The sequence below is a fragment of the Dreissena polymorpha genome, chromosome 4 (genome assembly GCF_020536995.1).
Source record: "Dreissena polymorpha isolate Duluth1 chromosome 4, UMN_Dpol_1.0, whole genome shotgun sequence".
NCBI lineage: Eukaryota > Metazoa > Mollusca > Bivalvia > Myida > Dreissenidae > Dreissena > Dreissena polymorpha.
In genome coordinates this window covers 47,057,582-47,076,530 of record NC_068358.1, presented here as the reverse complement: position 1 = coordinate 47,076,530, position 18,949 = coordinate 47,057,582, and the positions used below count along the sequence as shown (strand labels likewise).

At 35.6% G+C, this 18,949-nt stretch overlaps 2 protein-coding genes across 12 annotated transcripts in view; both read left to right on the top strand.

Annotated features, from left to right (window-relative positions):
• Positions 1-18,949, top strand: part of LOC127876404 (DDB1- and CUL4-associated factor 12-like) — a 105,231-nt gene that overhangs the window by 23,351 nt on the left and 62,931 nt on the right. The window contains exon 9 of one of the 11 annotated variants that reach the window (XR_008047848.1): positions 256-2,269. The exons of the other annotated variants lie outside the window; for them this stretch is intronic. The gene's annotated coding sequence lies outside the window, so the exon portion shown is untranslated. The remainder of the gene's footprint in view (positions 1-255; positions 2,270-18,949) is intronic. 11 annotated transcript variants of the gene reach the window in all.
• LOC127876405 (tubulin polyglutamylase complex subunit 2-like) overlaps positions 1-18,949 on the top strand; it is an 81,184-nt gene that overhangs the window by 39,800 nt on the left and 22,435 nt on the right. The gene's annotated exons all lie outside the window — the stretch shown is intronic.

Sequence of the window (18,949 nt, the reverse complement as noted above, 5' to 3'; positions counted from 1 at the left end):
GAGCAAAGCTCGCATAAATAAATGTTAGCCCTTTCAGTGCTGGAACTGAACTTTGAAGGCCTTTGCAAACAGTTTGGATCCAGATGAGACGCCACAGAACGTGGTGTCTCATCAGGATCCGAACTGTTTGCAATTCTGATAGTATTCTTTGGAAAAAAAATAGAAGAAAATGCTAATTTTAGAAATTCAGCAGACAACATTTTAGCAGACGACAAATTTCCCAGCATGCAAAGGGTTAAACGTTACTACTTTCAGCTTCACGATGACAACTACTCACAGCTGTACAACCAGAACATTGAGAATGCCATATATGCACACGAGTATGATGAGACTGGAACCAGAATGTTTGTGGCGGGGGGACCCCTACCAACCTCACTGTGGGGCAATTATGCAGGACTCTGGTCTTAGGTTATGCTGCACTGTCAGTAGGGGTTATGCCCCACAGTGGTATTAGGTTATGCATTGCTGTTGTGTCAGTTATGCAGTGATATTGGTAATGCAGTACTATGGTAGAAGGTCAACAGTATGTGCGGTTATCCATTGCTGTTGTGTCAGTTATGCAGGACAGTGGTGTTGGTTATGCAACATTGTGATTGATGATTGGCTGAATGCAATAAAGTCTCTAGAATTTCGTTTCATATGTGTTAATTTTTCTGTTAAGTTTTTTTATAATGGTTTCAAGAAAAAACACAGTTTCACTTGTGATTTTCTTTGCCATTTCCTTTAGTATTTCAGGTAATTTGTTCTCAAGATTTTAATATTTTTAAAAGATTTTGATATTTAAATCAGACATTTAGTACTTAAGATTATTAAGTTTGCATAATTTATCTCAGACAGAGCAGCTTTGGTTCTTTTTATGCTCCCAAAGGGTGGCATATAGTTTTTTAGCATAGGTGCGTTTACGCACCTATGCTTATGGTATATACCACATTTCAAAAATCCACATCGCTCGGTTACCCATTATGAAGCCTTACCTGATCAAAAATCAGACGAAATATTTATTTAATTTAGTATATGGTCATTCTTACAAAAAAAAATTGGAAACGTTTTTCTAACGTTTTCTTCCAAGAATATTGCTGACACCGTTTTTAGTGAATTTTTCTAAGACCGTTTTATGTCAAAAAATCTTCTTATAACCTAAAACAAATTTCGTTCGTAAAACAATTCTATCTGCACTATAAATCTCAATCTCCTACGCAGTGGCCTCCCTTATACTAGAAGTTACTGACCGGGCGAAGCAAGGGAAGTAAATGCTTTGAGGAGTTTCTATAAAAATCTGCATTCAGAAATCTGTATTCAGAACTCAATCTGTTGTGCACGTCTGCATCTAACGCTTACCACAAGTTTTACGACAAATTCTTGACGCAGACGAATAGGGTAGCGTCTATTTTCATTTGTGAAAAGATACAGATCTGTCCGTGCTTAAATTTTTAATAGGCTTGGGTAATTATTTTTCATAAGCGTTTCAAACACTGATGTAAATGGAAAGATTATCTATTTAAATAGTCGGTAATTGTTTGAAATTATTGATTTGAGAAATTCGCGGATGGCGATATCGAACTACATTATACCACGTGACGCCATTCTTCCCTGTATCTTGCACCTATGCTTTTAACGCCATCGGCGCTCTCGTTAACTGTCTGTCAGTCCATTTGTCTGTCTGTCTGTCAGTCTGTCCGTCGGAAAACTTTTACATTGGTCATAACTTTTGCAATATATTGAAGATAGCAACTTGATATTTGGCATTCATGTGTATCTCATGGAGCTGCACATTTTGAGTGGTGAAAGGTCAAGGTCATCCTTCAAGGTCAAAGGTAAAATATATGGCTTCAAAGCGGTGCAGAAGGGGGCATTGTGGTTCTGACAAACACATCTCTTGTTTTTAAAGAAAACACGTTTTTGAAGCTAGAAAGATATTGTTTAAAAGCATCAAACACAGGTGGCTTTATAAAGACTTGTAGATCTATATTTTTCCTTTGTAATACATATCCCAAGTATGAATGCCTTTATTGTCAAGCATATTTCAAAGTTGATAATTTTTATGTCCCAACCACTATAGTGGGGGACATATTGTTTTTGCCCTGTCTGTTGGTTGGTTGGTTTGTTTGCTCCAACTTTAACATTTTGCCATAACTTTTGCAATATTGAAGTCAATAAGCATTTCTTTTCCTTCAAACCATGCTCTAAATGTGTTCCATTTGCATGAAAACGAAAAAAAAGTATTCAAATGAAGAAGAAGTGTGTGACATTGAGAATGGCTGATTGGTAGGTATATACAACTTTTTAGTAAATGGGGGTATTAGTGAATGCCATTTTTGCCATAGTAAAATGTAAAATGGTTAGTGACTTACTGCCCCATCTTTGATGACAGTTCGTCCTTCTAATTAATTTGTCAAGTTTTGTTTGATAGACATGAATATTTTCAGGCTTTATATTTAAAAGGGTTTGTAGTGCTTGACATAACATGATAAGTTCTAGATTGGTCTCACTTAAGATGGCCGACACGCTTCCATATTGGATTTTTTATTCCACAAAACTTCATGCAATTAATCAAATTAAAACCGTTTTATATTTGACTTATTATTTTTTTCTACAAAATTCAATGGAATCAAGTGTTGGCCAATAATTTTGATTGTATTTGAATAGCTGGTAGCCATTTTGTCATGTCACCTACATGATGAGGAAAAGTATTTGATTTTCTGTTTGTCCTTAGAACCTTTTTTATTTGTTAAAATTCAATTTACTTGAAAATGTCTTCACTTTTTAAATATATAAATAGTGGAATGCTTATCAAAATGTTTGCATTGAACAGATTCAAGATGAGCTAGTGACGGCCATCTTGGACAAAATTGTCTTCAAGATATATATATACATTTGGAAATGAAGTGCAGGATTTTTAAATAATGTTTATCTATTTGAGACTTAGTGTATTGTACACAAATCTACATTGGTCCATTGAGGTTGAAGGTCATGTTTAGACTTGAAAGGTCAAAATACAACACACCTGGGTCAAAGCGGTATGTTGGGGTATTTATCATCTTCAGTAATAGATCTAGTTGCTTGTGTGTTGTTCATCTGTAAACTGTACCATTGATACCAGATCTTCTTCAATTTGTTATGAAGTGGATAGAACACATTTTTAACCAAAAACTGTCCTGAAGTTATGTAGTGTTAGTAAGAAATACTCAAACTAATTCCTTATGTTCTGTAAGGTAGAACAGTCTCCAACATTCAAACATCATATTTACTGAAAATATCTTTTACAGATGTAGCCAGTCAAATTTTCTCTTCAGCTGAATTTTTAATTGCTGAAAACTTCATTGAATAGTTGTTGAACTGTATTAAATCAATATTAAATGCTAAGATTTAAAAAATGGGATATGGTTTCCAGCAGCTGGAATGTTTTCTCAAAATCTACATCCTTGAGGTCTTACCAAGGTCCACATGGAACAAATCAGAAGTTTTATTGCATATAAATTGTTGTGTAAAATAGTTATGCTATTGATGTATAAGAAAACTTTGGCTTGAAGCATTGATATATGTGTGTATGTACAATTCTGATGTAAGCATTCTGTGTATATACTGCTATTTATTTTATAGGTTGTAAAGAATTGAGCTTAAAGTCTCTATAACGCTCAAAATCAACGAAAATTTCGTAAAGTATTTCGTATAATATAAATAAAACCTAAACAATCAGTGTTCCTTATAGCAATAGCCAAAAGTTCTACGCTAGATGTGGTATGATTACATAGATTTTTGTAGATACAAAATGCTTGTTTTTATTTATTTGTGGACACAATAAATTCCATGCTAATTTCCAGCGAATATATCTATTTATAGGACACACAAACACTAAAATGGTACCATGTTAAAACCATAATAAAAACGAGCATTTTGTATCCACAAACATCTTTTTTACTAGACCACATCTGGCATTGAAATTTCAGCAATTACCATAAGGAACAATGATTTTTAATTATTTAGCTTTATTTTTTACGAAATATTGTACGAAATTTCGTTGATTTTGAGTAGTAATGTTACTTTAAATATAGCTAGTATCAAACCAAAACTCACCTAGTTTGGTCATGTAAGAGAAGAAACACCATATGAATTAAAATTACTTTGCTGGCAGTTTAATTTTGCCGTTAATTTTACTGTGAAAAGAATTTATCGAAGTGAGTTATGTCAGAACATTTTATTGGACATGTGTATTGTCCCCTACCGGTGACTTATGAAACTTATTGAGATTATGCACATCATTTCATATTGTTCCGATGTCAAAAATTCTGGTTGCTATGGCAACAAATATTTTTTTTTAATCTGACATGGTGGAGTTTCACCGGTAGGAGACCATATTGCTTGGCAATCTCTTGTTAACATTGTGTTTATGGTTACGTTAGAATGCGTTTTTTTTGCGATTTGCCTGAAATACTAGTACTTGGTGATAATAATGGTGGGTGAAATTACATCAAACTAATTCATTATTTTACTTGAGAGTGAATTGATAACATCATTATAATTATGATTGTCCAATTGCTATAATTGCACAAAATAAAATGTATTATCTTTTTGTTATAACATGTTGGCATTTAGTTTATTTCATAATAACTCAATGAGTTGGCGTCTTGTCCATGCATATTTAAATACAAATGTTTATTATTATATATTTTGTTAATTCTTATTAATTTAAAACATTTTTGTAAATAAGAAAATAACAAAGACATGAAATGGTTTGGAAAAGTTGACAAAGCCACGTCCAAGGATAGTGTTGGTGTACATAGTATACTTTAGTATGAAAACTTTGTATATAGAAATTAAGCTTGTTTTAATTGTTTGATTTGAGCTGCATCATGTCAACATGGGTCATAGTCTCATGTGCATCCAGCGTTGCTCCAGACCAACCTGAGCATCTGCACAGTTTTGCATGACCTGGCTCATTTCATTATTTTCAGAATGCTTCAACACTGTTACTTGAATAAAATATAAAAACATTGGATGCATTTTTTTTTTAATAATGTAAATTGAACGCTCAAATATAACACTTAAGTGTAATGTATTGTACGAGATCCATTCTGTTATTCATTCAGTCGAGTTGAGACCCAAACTTTTAACATTTTTTTAACTTGTGATAAAAAGCTTTCTTTTCTACACTGTGAACTTAAATAATTAATGTTTAATGGGTGGTTATTCACAAATTTGCCTTACTTAATAAACTTGTATTGAGTGTCAAAATCGAAACTAAGGAATATCTTTTTTGTCAATAACCACTGAAATGCTACAACATTTTACATGGCACTTTGGTACTTGCTGGTTTGGCTAGAGATGCGTTCATTATGCAGGATATATGCACAACAAGTACCCCCCCCCCCCTCCCACCCGATCAGCTGAAACACACAATTTATCTTTCCACATAGGCCCTTTCGCCCTGACCTTAATTGCAGCCAAAAACCCGTAGTGGTTGCTGAGGGGAGGGGAAGGTGTGAGTCGCTGTTTGGCCGCAGATTCGTTCATAATGCAGCGCATATGCACACCAATTACCCCCTCCACCCCACCCCCAATAATCTCGGGCAACCCAGCAAGCTCCTTGACTTATTTTTCTACCCAAGTCATGTACCCTAAACTGTATGGGCGCATACAACTCAGGCCCATATCGTGGGTGGTGGATGAGTTCATTTGGATGGGGGTGGGGATACTTGCAAGTTGGGCAACAGATGCATTCTTTATGCAGCGCATATGAACAGGTTTTCCCCCAGGCAAGCTTAGCCACTCAGCAATCAATGGGCCTGATATTTCCCACGTATGCCCTATGTACTTTGACCTTAATGGGAGCCAAAACTCATGTCCATATCTTGCGTAGTAGCTCATTTCACGTGGTATACGCTGAATGGGCCAAAGATGCAGTTACTTTTTGCTAGCCCGGGGATAAATATAGTCTTATAATAACCCCAAGATTATCAGTTTATACTTTCCTAGATTGATGGTTCGAGTGGAGTAGTGAATGATGATCGTCGGGAAGTTACAAAGTTGTACTTGTGTATTTCCAATTTGTGTTTGGTATTCACCAGAAATGTTAAGCAATATTATACGATAATGAGCATGTTATTCGATGTATTGTCCTTCATATAAAACGCACAGAAAAACAGGTGGACATACTACATGTTTGCAACGTGAAACGAATTTCCGCGCCTGAGCAAAGCATAGTGAAATACAGTTCTCATTTATATTGCACAAACATTTATCAAATCATGTTAGAATCGGAACAATTTTCCTATCAACCCTTTTTATCGGTAAAAGAACGTCACTTTGTCGTTCTGATGCGTTTCTTTTGAACATGTTGGCCTAACAAGATCGTGGCCTTATTCCTACGTATTGGAAATCCAAGTTTATTGATCAATACAATTGTTTATTGATAAATTGCTTTTTATAACATTATTAAATCTTTGAGTCTGTACGCATAGTTTTGGTATTTAAAAGCCAAAAGCAAAGTCGGCGCCAGCCGAATCTGGTGCAAGACTTGGCGGTGTGAAAATTGTTTACTCACTGTCAGTCAAGATTGCATCTAAAGAAAATAAACAATATATTTCAACATCACAAAAACATAAACCGCATAGACAGTACTTGTTGTTGTTGTACACAATGGCGCACAGAAAGTCCGTTGACAGATGACAAATGAGTAAGGACTTGCCCTCAGGTTGCACAGCACTGTGTGATGTAACCGCTCTTGCCATCAATACGGGATTTATGTTGCGGTCATCCATCAAGCTGTCTCCGAGTGCATAAATTAGTAAACAAAATACGACAGTATTGCCTCAGATATGAATTGTTTTTCCATAAAACCGTGCGACGAAACAATTGTTTGCCAAATGGAGTCTGATAATAGGTCGTAAAATTATGCGTCAAATTTTGAGGGTGAATATATTAACAGTGGACCTTTTTACGCTATAGTTAATTTCTTCATTAACCGAAGATGTCGAAAGATAAAGTCTAGACTTTGGTCAAGTGATATTTTGCAAAGATTACCGTTTTATTGCAAACAAACAAATTAACAATACATTTCGCCTCGCGTTTTTTCATTTTAAATTAACATCATTTTGTTATAAAAAAAACGAAATCGTGCTTAAAAATGATTTGATGATATTGTTAAGTCTCGAGTATTAATTTTTAGACAGAAATACTTTAATGCGTCAATTTAAATACATTCATGTGCAATTCGAATAGCAAAAAACAGACATTCAAATTCAAGAAAAACAAGGACTGAAATTGTTTTAAGAACGATATACAGAAATGCTATTTAATTTCTTGTTGTTTGTTTGAATATCTGAACGAAGAACTTTTTATGAGCCAAACTTTATGACTGCGTGTTTAAAGTTGTTACATTTATTTTGCTCAATTTATTTAGCGTACATGCTTACATACACCAACACGTGGGAGCAAATAATATGGACATGTTAAACCTGTGCAAACACTTGATTTCCGTTAATGATAATTGTGTAATTAATTACCTTTTTTCCTTATGTTACATTTGTATAGGTCGCCAATATTACCCTGGAACTGAACTTTACAAATGAATGCATTTAGGAACCTTTAAGATAAATAAATAAATAATACCTCACACACTTTACTCTTTTAGTCTGATTAAACTCGTGTAAACGAGCACGAACAAAGCCGAATGCAAACATGCGTGTAATTTATGCTCATGTAGTACATGAGGGTCAGGTCAGCGGTGTCAAGGTAGATATGATATACAGAATAAACAAGCTGACCAACAAAGTGACTAAGTTACACTCGGCCTAATGGGCTTACCTATTACAATAACAAAGTTTGGTAGAATAATAAAGGCATATTTTACATGTTTGACAGTGTTGAAAAAACAATATAATTAGTGCAGTAGAAAGTCAAATCGTGTTTCTTACAGAGTTTACAAAGTCTGTTCATTTATGGCTTTATGGTTCACCCATGTATCTCACGGTTTCAATACGGACTGGTAAAATCACAGTTTGTTCTTGATTGTGAACTTAAATGTTTTGTACTTTCTTAATTAAGGCATTTTTTTTTCAAAGTCCGACTTCCATAACAGTTCGCTCTAGTTACATAATTGGTTATTTGCACAGATTCCCTGGTTATTCCTGTTCGTAAGTCAGTCCGATAAGAGGCATTATACTTTTAATTTCGTTACTGCTTTCGTTCACCATGGCAGATACATAATCTATTTCGAACGCCGCAGCATATACGGTATAAAGATTGTCTTAATGGAATATATACCATGTATTAACTTAAAATTTACAAGGCGTTATTATGGCTCGAATAAGCTGTAAAAAGACCAGATTATCATTGACGCAATTCACTATCAAGTTGCATGTACTTTCAAATATACTAGAACCTGTAATGTAATATTCAACTGCAATTATATTATTTATCAACGACTCGTATTAATGTCATGCCTTAGAGTGTAACTAGTGGTTCACTTTTCAATTCGAAATTCAACTCGGATTGTTGCAACATTGCGCTTTTTGCTTGTATCGTGCACTCGCAAAAACTCAACATTTAAACGACGACCTCAAGAAAAAAAAACTTAACCGGACGATGCCATACAACCCTAACGAAAACGTGAATATTGAATCGCGTTATAAATGTTTTGAGTTATTGCTGTGGCGCATGATGCGATTTATTATACACTTGTTTTCGTATGCATCGCTAGTTTGAACGTGAGTTATGAACAGACCTCCATGTGAAATGTTTTATTGAGATGGTGGTTATAGTATTAGTAGTAATAAGTCATAGTTTTAGAATAAAGAATAATGTGTTTGGCAAGGTTATTTTTCCTTAAATCATAAATCATCCTTTTCATCACAACTTCACCACACGACAACTATTATTAACGGCAACAACAAGGTCATCATAAAAGTGTTCTAATCATCAGCTGAAGCAACAAAAGATCATCATATACAGTGTTCTAATTATCATCAGCTGGGGCAACAACTGTGTCCAACAACTTATATCCTCATCATGAGCAGCTGGAGCAACAACAATGTCCGTATCATCATTCATCAGCTGGAACAACAAGATCATCCTATACAGTGTTCTTATCATCATCAGCTGGAGCAACAACATTGTCATCATCATCAGCAGCGGCTGAAGCAACAACAGTGTCATTATTATCATCAGCTTGAGCAACAACAAGATCATCATACACAGTGTCCTCATCATCATCAGCTGGAGCAACAACAACAGGATCATCATATACCGTGTTCCCCTCCTCACCGGCTGGAGCAACATCAAGATAATCATATACAGCGTCCTCATCAACATCAGCTGGAGCAACAACAAGATAATCATATACAGCGTCCTCATCATCATCAGCTGGAGCAACATCAAGATAATCATATACCGTGTCCTCCTCCTCACCGGCTGGAGTAACAACAAGATAATCATATACAGCGTCCTCATCATCATCAGCTGGAGCAACAACAAGATAATCATATACAGCGTCCTCATCATCATCAGCTGCAGCAAACAACAAGATCATCATATACAGTATCCTCATCATCATCAGCTGGAGCAACAACAAGATCTTCATATACAGTGTCCTCATCATCATCATCAGCTGGGCAACAACAAGATCTTCATATACAGTATCCTCATCATCATCAGCTGGAGCAACAACAAGATCTTCATATACAGTGTCCTTATCATAACAACTTCACCATACGACATCTATTATTAACGGCAAAAACAAGATAATCCTATAAGTGTTCTCATCATCAGCTGAAGAAACAAAAAGTTCATCATAAACTGTGTTCAATCATTATTAGCTGGAGCAACAACAGTGTCCTTATCATCATCAGCTGAAACAAAATCAAGGTCATCATATACAGTGTCCTCATCATTATCAGCTGCAGCATCAACAAGACCATCATATACAGCGTCCTCATGATCACCAATTGGAGCAACAACAAGATAATCATATACAGCGTCCTTATTATCATCAGCTAGAGCAACAAAAAGATCATCATATACAGCGTCCGTATTATCATCGGCTGGAACAACAACAAGATCACCATATACCGTGTCCTCCTTATCATCAGCTGGAACAACAACATTGTCCTCCTCACCATCAGCTGGAGCAAAAACAGACACTTTCTTACCAGTGGTCTTTCTATAAATTATACTCGCAAGTGTCTCGTGAGTTTGTCATAAGACGAAATTTTCTTCAAAATAAATAAATAATTACTTTTAATTTGCAATTTGTTTTACAGTTGTTGCGTTTACAGTCCGCACACGCTGATCAGAGACAATACTTCCCGGCTTAAATGGATTTTCGCTAAGAAGAGACTTAATATAAACTATTAGATGGCAGCGGAACATTTAAGTCGTGATATTTTAATCAATATAAACTAATAATTGAAAAAAAATACGGTATTTAACAACTTTTCTTTTCTTCGTCGTCGTGGTTGACAGTCCCTTTAAGAGTACCCGGGGTACATTTAAGTAGTAACCGAGCCGACAATGACCAATCGAGCGAAAGTTTCGGCCCTGATAAGCCTGTGTGTACTAATCTGGGGCGACATTTTACGCTCAGGCATTAAGCCCGTTTTTCCGAAGCGTCGCTTATGTTGTTGTACGAAACTTCGCGAGATTGTCGCTTGTTCAAGCACGTTGTATTGCTGTCTACGACCAGTCGATGCAGCCTATTTCAATGAAATTTATTATAAATCAATAGTTACTTAAGGCGAAAAGTGCCGTCCGGCCGTCGCACATCTAGATTGGCCTTGTACGGCACAAAACTCACGGGCATGCAAGTCGCGTATCTCACGACACAACTGAAATAAATGTGTATCCATGTTAATATGAAGGTTGTATATGCAAATGCATGTTATTTACAATTGAATATTACATTTTTTTGGAAAACAGGAACACGCAACAAATAGTATGTGTTCACTGTGCAGTCTCGATTATGAAAACAACATCACGAACTTCTGAATCATGCGAATGTTTCGAGGATAACACAATAACCATATGCGTATACCATGAAATAAAACCCTGCAATAAATCCACATACCGAACAAAAGTTGACAAAGGTGGTTACAAAACGCACTTCGATGTTTGTTAATAAGCATACGACTACTGTTGCGGTTATTAAGCTAGTAATGTATCGTCACTAAATGCAACTTTAATGTGGGTTATTACTTTCTTCTTGTGCGTTTACAAGACCGTTTATATCAATGTGTACAGTTTTGCTTGAAATGTATGCAGGTGCTTCAAAAGTCGTTTTCGATTAATCATATAGGCACTATATGGTCGTATTTTAATTCATAAAACTGCTAATTGCACACAAAACACAAAGTTGTTAAAATAACTCATAGCTCATAGAACAATGCACGATTCTCATGCAAACATTATGTATTCAGAGAATAACCGCGTAAGTATACGAAGAGTTATGAAAGTGTTTTATTAAAACGTTGTTTATGATTTATTACATACGCGCTCACGTTGGTTTGGTCGAAATTAATTAATACCGGAAAAGAAAATGTGTTCAACTGAAATATTTCAAGACATTTTTATATCTCATATCATTCCCTTGTATAACGAGAAACATATTTAATTCTTTATTTTTTAATATTGTGGTTTCAAAACTTTTACATCTGTGATTATAAACAGATTGATACTTTTTTTTTTTTTTTAAAGAAATATCCATTTATATACCTAAATAATGGAAAATGCAATCAAATAAATGTTTTGACAAAACTGCCGAAGGGCGAGTGTTTACGCAGAGTGGAATATAGTAAAACATTCACACGGACATAAATCATACCGAACGTTTGCGTTGTTTTTTGCATGTGTGGGTTAGTTTCTGTGTGTTGGTACTTTCTGTCTGGGTTTTAGTTGCATATCTTAGCGTATTTTTGTAAACAAAGAAATAATACTAATTTAAAAGAAATTAACCCTACTTACTTAACCGGTCATTAATATATTTTAATGATAAGCCTATGTCGAAAATCGATTTATACAGTTAGACATTTAGCAGTTCTCGCGCAAACTGACAAGATGCGATGTACTGATCTTTTCACATGACGTTTGGACAACTCCTACACGAGTTTCTGACACTGGCAACACATTTATATGTTGCTTAAGACACAATTCGAGCCATTAGCTATCATAATTGAATAAGAAATCCGATTAAGATTCCCATATCACTGTAATATGCTTCCCGTCGAGTAATGGTACAAAACGCTGCATGCTTTGTTTCAATACGACCATGTATTAAGTAAATTATTACTCCATATACTCATATACAATTAGCTGTATTCAACAGTTCAACAGGCATATTGCTTTTATATTGAAATATAGCATTCAAGACAAACAGTATGCAACTAAAAATGAATATTTAATATAAAAAATAATTATTATGCTTGAAATTAATGACAAATATTTTATTTGCACGGTGCAGCCATTATACATTTCTTAATGAACCTGACACAAATACATTGAATAAGCAGTGTATGTGTATAGTATATTTCTTATTTTAAAGAATGATTTGTGTAAGTACTAGGCAATTTGAAAAGAAAATTGACGTGACATTCAATTGTAAAATACAAGCAGTTACACAATTAGTATTGCATTTTCTAATTCACGTTTTTAACATAAAAGAAACAACTTCTCATTTCTTTGTGAACGTAGCTTAAATTGTGTTCAATTACACAGTCAATATTGTGAAATTCTGAGCAGGCAATTGTAATTTGACAACACTATAATTTAAAGCCAATAATCGAATTTAATAATATAGTATTGCAATTGAGGCACCTCTACACACTTAGTTTAAATTGTCGCAAAAATAGGAAGAGCGCGCAAGATGCTTATCAAGATATTACATTTTATGAGATAAGTTAAAGCTTGGCAAAACCCCTTCGGGACAATCATTTATAAATGTCATCGTCATTTCGGGCCCCTTAACGATGTCAGCTCTCAATGTCCCTGTAATAAATTTGAGGGAAAAAGGGCCGGAAGGGGTTTCTGACCTAACGCTGGTGATTACAACACAATATATGGCCAGTTATAAGATTTCGCACAGATACTCATCAATATTAACTGATTTGGGTCCGTATCTGATCGAAGGTTTTAGTTTTAAGTCGCAAGTCAATATAATTAATAATTATAATGATACTTGGTTATCGAAGTTGAATCTTCCCCGGCCAATCGTCGCAATCCTAAAAATAAAGGTATTTTTTGCGATAAGAGACGAGCGATTCTGGTGATTATTGCAGAACGTCGGGTACATATATAAGCTGAGGTGTTCAAGACGTCAATACATTGTCAAACTTTGACTCAAGCTGACAGGATTTTAAGGAGTAATACACCTACACAACTGGTAAGTACGCATTGAGTAGGATATTTAATATGCTGATGTTCACAGAAATTTTACTTTCCTTATTTTTCACCGATAATATACGAAGTCATATTTGCAAAGTCGGCAATATTATACTTATTTGTTTATGTTATGTACTGCAACAAAGAAATATCTTATTTTTAAAACGTTCGAAACAATTTGACGATAGCGTAACATTAAAGAATAACATTTAAAAGTAAAACATGATAAACAACATTTTAAAGTTAAAATTTCCAGTTAAAAGGTACTGAATAGAAATAATGAAGTTTCTGAGCTCATCGAACTATTTTTAATATTAATGCTGGTTTGAAAACAATGGATATGTTAGCTATAAATTAATTAAAATACGTGGTTAAATACTAATAATAGCATTCAACCTCAGATAACATTTAATTAATTAATGGCTAAATTTAGTCTAGAAGGCGTGGTTTGCGTACGTTTGAAAGGAAGAAGTTGTGTGTTAAATTTGCATTAATTTAGTAACAAGAACAAGACTAAAGCGAGTGTCTGATTTAATTAAGACAATGCCCCGTTATATTCATGGCTATGAAACTCGCATATTAAATGACCGCTTTTTATCAGTTATAGCTCCATAGAATTCTCATACTACGCTTTTTCACGGTCGAATGCACATTCCAGAGATGTCTACCGTAGTTGACTATTTAAGTTTCCAGAGTAGTTATCACAATTATATTGAAAACAGATATACCGTTTGTAATGTTTGACTTCGATACTATGATTGAACGAAATACATTTTTAGTGGAATTCAGTTTGATTGCTCATGCCCAAAGCTACTTAACTGATACATTAACGTGGCAATACAGTAGGTTTTGGAGACTTTTTCAAAATAAAATAGGTGCGCACCGCTAATTCTTACAATTTCTTAATTAACTCGACGCGAAAACAATAACACTTATTTATAACTGTATATGAAAACAAAAGTATAACCGGACAAACAGGATATTCAGTTATATTTTAACAGTACATCTTGCAAAGTTTTAGAAATTTCAACCATATGATATTGTACTCTCAGTTTCATTGTAAAATACATTTTCAATAAAAAAAATTGGACATCATACTATTCGATATACATAGATCACGTCAAATGTATATACGTTTCAAGGCTAACTGACCGAACTAACAAAGCAAACGTGGGTCTTATTATACCAGCTGTGGTAACGCGTTACAAAAGTTATGCGTTCTTTTACTACTACTCATACTCATACGTAGTCGGTATTTCGAACGTTCGCAAAGGTTCGGTCAAAACGCCCTCTGGACACATTTAGTAATGACCACAGAATAATTAACGCGATGTGCACGCAAATTAACTGACCACTTGTGTTTATGGACGAGGAAGCAATTAAACGAGCATCTACAATTTTGAATTGTCGCGAGAGGGGGAAATGTGAAAACGTTCAGCAGATTATATTTAATATATCGATGATCATCAACCAATGACTCTAAAAGGTCGGTTTTATCGCAATAAGCGCTTAAATCAGGTGCTAAAATGGATAAAAATCTAAATTGAAATCTAATTAATTGCAACGATAAAAGCAAATGTGTGGATTTATGAAAGCGTGAATTGTTGCCGGTGTTTATCTGATAAAGATTCCAGTGTTATATATCTATATAAAGTGTGTGTTTTTTTCTGGGCATTTGATACATATTTCTTTGGTGAAACACAATTGTGCGTCCTTAAAGCTAAGCTTTTGATGTATATTTCTTAGGTAAAACTTAATTGTGTTTCTATAAAGTTATAATGAATTCTAAACAATTTACAGGACAAAACATTTAGTCGTAAATGAATTGCATAACTATTACACGTTTTTTCTTCTGTTTCAGACACAAAAACAAAAATGACTGACAGATACGAAGACGTACTCCCCCCACCCACCTACGAGACGGGTGGAAGTGGTCACCTGATGAGCTCCCTGTTGCAGATGCCGCCGCCATTGCATTCGTCCTCCATCAACAACGACGTCTTCGACGACATGATAAACTCGCACCTGGCGTCGCTCGGCAACGGATGCTCACTTCCTGTCAGCTCGTCTCTCTCACAGTATTCTCACATGATCAACACGCAAAGCTTCTCAGGTACGCATTTGTCAGAAACCGATCAGGATAAACAGGCTATTTACGCCCACCCACTGTTTCCCCTTCTTGCGCTCATTTTTGAAAAATGTGAGCTGGCGACTTGCGCGAGAAAGGTGGCGGGTGACCCTATTTGCTCTTCTGAATCATTCAATGAAGATCTAGAATTATTTGGTAAACAGCTGGCTGCTAACGGCGGCTCGATATTCACGAACAATCAAGAAATAGACAATATTATCATTCAGGCTATTCAGAACTTCCGTTTTCACTTACTTGAGCTCGAAAAAGTGCACGAACTCTGTGATAATTTCTGTGAACGCTATATAACGTGCTTGAAGGGGAAAATGCCCCAAGATTTAAACGTAGACGCTCAAGGCGATGACGATGATGCTTCATCTAAACTTTCAAATAGTGCTTTTGATCCTACAGATGACGATAGCGGCTCAGACCACCGACCGTCCTCCGTCGGCTCCACCAATTTCCTGGAAATGGATGACGTAGCGTCCGCAACGCCGAGCGAGTTTCCGATGATGTCACAGCCTGCGGCCAGCTTAACGAGCGGTGTTGAGCCGACGGGAGCGACGAATGAGCCGGCTGTCGTCGTCAAAACGGAGTCAAAAGCACCGCCCAAGGGGCGCGGTATTAAACGCGAGCGCGAAGATAGTGAGGAGTATAGCAGAGGTTCGGAAGAAAGTAACGGTGACAATAATAGTGAATCTGCGTCCGGTTCCGGTGGAAAACAGGCTGGAAAGGGAGCGAAACGGCAGAAGAAGCGCGGAATATTCTCAAAGACAGCCACAAACATTCTGCGTGCGTGGCTGTTCCAACATTTGCAGCACCCGTATCCATCTGAGGACCAAAAGAAACAGCTTGGTGCTGAAACTGGACTTACAATCTTGCAAGTGAACAACTGGTTCATTAACGCCAGACGACGTATTGTGCAGCCAATGATCGACCAGACTAACAGGAACGGCCCCGTGCCGCACTCACATCCGGGTTACTACCCGGAAACCGCGTCTCCCATGGATAACCAGCTTGGGCAGTCGTCTGCCCACCACAGACTCTCTAGCCCATGAATGGAAGTATACCAGTTAGCACCATGGGAAATGGACTCTCTAGTCAGTACGGCAGCGGTCTGCACAGCTCCATGTCTCACATGCCCGGGGGTACTCGAGCAGTATTTCCGTAAGTGAGCACTACGACCCCTGACACGTGAAGCCGGTTTACCCAACCCCCCCTTACATGGACAGCTCGGTCTCCAGGTACAACTCAATGATGGGGGGAATGGGGATGCCGTGTTACACACCGAAATGACATGTACGCCAACCCATCTCTGGGCGCTCCTACCTACTACAACCTGCCCCCAACCGAACTCTAGTGTCTCACTAGCAAAAACATGTGAAGCTATGGATCAGGTGCGAATGCTGTCATAGTGTAATTGAAACGGAAGGTGTTTCGTGCGTAACTGAACATTTAAAGAGCATAATTGCAGTTTTCGACTGTTTGATTTGTTTTGTGTGTGAAAATAATATGATTGTTACAGTTTGAAAAGTGTAATACTTTACATGAGCTACCAAGTGTCAAGATATTGTGAGGAGAAAAACGCAACGTTTTCCGCTAAACTTGTGGTTTTCTTGCACGGTGATTTAATTTAATTAACGTTGATATTAGTAGTCTGTTATTCATTTGACTCTGTTGCGGGGATGATTTATGGCAAACATTCCAAACAATGAACGCTTGTTTAAGTCGAAAAATAATTTAGCTCGCTAAATTTGTAACTTCAAAGATGTATAAATTAATTAAACCTGGCAGTGTTAATATAGCCATAAATTGTCCTCGTGAGTGTGTTTCGTTGTGAATGCAGAGCAATAGTAAGTGCTTAAATGTGTATTTAATTTTTGTTTTTAAATGGTTGTTGCACAAGGAACGGTGCAACTGTCGTATTTCATATTTTGTACATACTCTTTGTGTCCAATACATGTTGCAATAAAAAACGATTTACAACCAACCATGCGTTTATGATTTACTGTCACATAAGTTGGAAAAAAGACATGCGTTGCCCATGAAAAGAATGTATACTTTTATTCAAGAAGTGTAGGACGTTTTAACATTCACATCTCTTATGTATTGTTAAGCACATCGCATCTAGAATTATTACACAATTACAAAAATAGAAACAAAGATTTAAATTGAAAAACTTCTTGCTGTTTGATGCAAGCGTTTTAAAAATGTCTCATTTTGACCGGAACAAAATATTGCCTTGCATAATTTTGATGCAAATGTTACCAAGAAGCTAAATCCAAAATATATTTAATATTACTAAGTTACTAAGTTTCTGTGTTGTTGTGTTTTTTTTAATTGTATTTCACGCAATCGATTAAAAAACATTTGTGGACTTTTTAACAAATAAAAGAAACAAAATAACTCTTTTCTTCAGAATGTTGAACCTTGAACATAGAAAATTTCATTTTGCCTAATAACATTTAAACGACGTTGTAAGCTTACTCTAAGTTGTTTGAATCTGTTGAAATCTCTGTATTTAGACTGTATCTTATCTAACGATTTGGATAACACGATATGGAAAATAGTTAACTTGCTTTATGTACATTCGAGTCATGACATTACAAACTCTTCATGTTTTAAATAAAATCTCAAGGAAAACGATTGCGAATACAGTGTAACAGGTCACACCTTTTAAAACGAATATATAAAGATAAGATATTTGTATAGAAACAAACATAAACACTTTTATTTAAAAAAGATTAACAACACAAATCGAAGTAGAATTTACGTATGTCTTTATAAAAATCTCTTAATAACCGTTACATATGCATATCCATAGAATTGTAATTCTATAATACAATTGTAATTCTATAATACAGCGTCAATTAATTAATAAAACATTCCAGTCCAATAAACTAAATGTTGAACTTGGATGTCAACCTTATTAATGGGAATGAATTATAGAATAAGAATTCTGTGTGCAGATCTATTTACATGTAACTATCACAAAAAACAAACGGGGTAATAAACACGATGTGATACTGGTATATTGCAAAAACGATATCATTCGATTTAAAGCAATTATGCTGAAAGTAAATCAAAAACCACCGATTATGTTATTTATTAATTAAATCAGCCTGAATGCGTGTACTTGTGTACGGGAAAGTGTTGTTTAGCGAATGAATTATTACGTAATGTTACATTCATTTTAAAAAACTTTCTCGATCTGTATAGTAAAAAATATAGAAGTGATTCAAGACACAATTATGCCTAGCGTCCTGAAAAAAGGACATTGCAAACAGCGTAGACCCTTGAGACGCCGCATAATGCGGCGTCTCATCTGGGTCTGCGCTGTTTGCTTAAAGGAATTTCTGTAAAAATATTCTAAAAATATAAATAAATATACCAGACATCCCTAATTTGGAAATAACTTGATCCAATTTAGAAGGATGGGAAGTCCACTAGGCATAA